This window comes from Coregonus clupeaformis, chromosome 6 (assembly GCF_020615455.1).
Source record: "Coregonus clupeaformis isolate EN_2021a chromosome 6, ASM2061545v1, whole genome shotgun sequence".
NCBI lineage: Eukaryota > Metazoa > Chordata > Actinopteri > Salmoniformes > Salmonidae > Coregonus > Coregonus clupeaformis.
The window spans coordinates 35,570,068-35,573,292 of NC_059197.1; positions in this window are offsets into that span (position 1 = coordinate 35,570,068).

Genomic DNA, 3,225 nt, shown 5'->3' on the forward strand with positions numbered 1-3,225 from the left:
AGACAAAATGAGGAAAAAAAATTCAGAAAATCACATTGTAGGATTTTTAATTAATTTATTTGCAAATTATGGTGGAAAATAAGTATTTGGTCAATAACAAAAGTTTCTCAATACTTTGTTATATACCCTTTGTTGGCAATGACACAGGTCAAACGTTTTCTGTAAGTCTTCACAAGGTTTTCACACACTGTTGCTGGTATTTTGGCCCATTCCTCCATGCAGATCTCCTCTAGAGCAGTGATGTTTTGGGGCTGTCGCTGGGCAACACGGACTTTCAATTCCCTCCAAAGATTTTCTATGGGGTTGAGATCTGAAGACTGGCTAGGCCACTCCAGGACCTTGAAATGCTTCTTACGAAGCCACTCCTTCGTTGCCCGGGCGGTGTGTTTGGGATCATTGTCATGCTGAAAGACCCAGCCACGTTTCATCTTCAATGCCCTTGCTGATGGAAGGAGGTTTTCACTCAAAATGTCACGATACATGGCCCCATTCATTCTTTCCTTTACACGGATCAGTCGTCCTGGTCCCTTTGCAGAAAAACAGCCCCAAAGCATGATGTTTCCACCCCCATGCTTCACAGTAGGTATGGTGTTCTTTGGATGCAAATCAGCATTCTTTGTCCTCCAAACACGACGAGTTGAGTTTTTACCAAAAAGTTATATTTTGGTTTCATCTGACCATATGACATTCTCCCAATCCTCTACTGGATCATCCAAATGCACTCTAGCAAACTTCAGACGGGCCTGGACATGTACTGGCTTAAGCAGGGGGACACGTCTGGCACTGCAGGATTTGAGCCCCTGGCGGCATAGTGTTTTACTGATGGTAGGCTTTGTTACTTTGGTCCCAGCTCTCAGCAGGTCATTCACTAGGTCCCCCGTGTGGTTCTGGGATTTTTGCTCACCATTCTTGTGATCATTTTGACCCCACGGGGTGAGATCTTGCGTGGAGCCCCAGATCGAGGGAGATTATCAGTGGTCTTGTATGTCTTCCATTTCCTAATAATTGCTCCCACAGTTGATTTATTCAAACCAAGCTGCTTACCTATTGCAGATTCAGTCTTCCCAGCCTGGTGCAGGTCTACAATTTTGTTTCTGGTGTCCTTTGACAGCTCTTTGGTCTTGGCCATAGTGGAGTTTGGAGTGTGACTGTTTGAGGTTGTGGACAGGTGTCTTTTATACTGATAACAAGTTCAAACAGGTGCCATTAATACAGGTAACGGGTGGAGGACTGAGAAGCCTCTTAAAGAAGAAGTTACAGGTCTGTGAGAGCCAAAAATCTTGCTTGTTTGTAGGTGACCAAATACTTATTTTCCACCATAATTTGCAAATAAATTCATTAAAAATCCTACAATGTGATTTTCTGGATTTTTTTTCCTCAATTTGTCTGTCATAGTTGACGTGTACCTATGATGAAAATTACAGGCCTCTCTCAATTGGTGGCTGACTAAATACTTTTTTCCCCCACTGTATATATATATATTATTTTTTTGGGGGGTGGGGTAAGGGGGGGTAGAGGGATTACTTTATCCTATCCCAGTGGATTGTGCGGAGGAGCGGGGTGACTTGAGAGAACTTGGGAAGGTTGAACACCAGACGGGCTGCAGCATTCTGGATGAGTTGTAGGGGTTTAATGGCACAGGCAGGGAGCCCAGCCAACAGCGAGTTGCAGTAATCCAGACGGTAGATGACAAGTGCCTGGATTAGGACCTGTGCCGCTTTCTGTGTAAGGTAGGGTCGTACTCTGCGAATGTTGTAGAGCATGAACCTACAGGTTCGGGTCACCGCCTTGATGTTAGCGAAGAACGACAGGGTGTTGTCCAGGGTCACGCCAAGGCTCTTTGCTCTCTGGGAGGAGGACACAACGGAGTTGTCAACCGTGATGGCGAGATCATGGACCGGGCAGTCCTTCCCCAGGAGGAAGAGCAGCTCCGTCTTGCCGAGGTTCAGCTTGAGGTGGTGATCCGTCATCCACACTGATATGTCTGCCAGACATGCAGTTTGTTCTTTGTTATAGGGCCAAAAAGATTGGAGAAGTGGTTTACCCATACATCTCCATTTTGGATAGATAGCTCTGCGTGTTGCTGTTTGTTTAGTGTTTTCCAATTTTCCCAGAAGTGGTTAGAGTCTATGGATTCTTCAATTACATTGAGCTGATTTCTGACATGCTGTTCCTTCTTTTTCCGTAGTGCATTTATGTATTGTTTTAGTGATTCTGCATAGTGAAGGTGTAGGCTCAGGTTTTCTGGGTCTCTATATTTTTGGTTGGATAGGTTTCTCAATTTCTTTCTTAGGTTTTTGCATTCTTCATCAAACCATTTGTCGTTGTTACTTTTCTTTGGTTTTCTGTTAGATTTTTTGATTTGATAGAGAAGCTGAGAGGTCAAATATACTGTTTAGGTTTTCTACAGCCAAGTTTACACCTTCACTATTACAGTGGAACGTTTTGTCCAGGAAGTTGTGAAAAAGGGATCGAATTTGTTATTGCCTAATTGTTTTTTTAGTGGGTTTCCACACTACTTTCCTTCCATCTATAGCATTTCTTAATATGATTTAGTTCCATTGGCTTTGATGCCTCATGATTGAGTATTTCTCTGTTCAAGTAGACTGTGATGTTGCTGTGGTCTGATAGGGGTGTCAGTGGGCTGACTGTGAACGCTCTGAGAGACTCTGGGTTGAGGTCAGTGATAAAGTAGTCTACATTACTACTGCCAAGAGATGAGCTATAGGTGTACCTACCATAGGAGTCCCCTGTCTCTCACTTTCTCTGTCTATCATATCTCTCTCTCTCTCCCTCTCTCTCTCCCTCTCTCTCTCTCTCTCCCTCTCTCCCTCTCTCTCTCTCTCTCTCTCTCTCTCTCTCTCTCTCTCTCTCTCACTTACTAAAGGTGTAAGCTGTTTTGCATAGGACGTGTGTTGTGATGACCTCTCCTGTTAGTTTAGATTTGTGAGTGGTTGAGCTGCTGTCTCAATGTTTTCACAGAAAGGAGACCTTTTAAATCCCCTATAGTCCTCCTAAGCTTCTGTCCTATGAGTGATCATCTGCGTTATAGATTGTTTAAAGCTCTGGGATCACCAGTCAGGATGAGTTGAGTTTGTGGCTAATTGAAAGGCAGAAGAATGATGTACAGCCAGTTGTGTGTGCGCGCATGAGAAGGAGAGGGAGTAAGCAGAGGGATAGAGAGAAGTGTGAAGGAGAGAGGAGAGCTGTAGAGAGAAAGAGAAG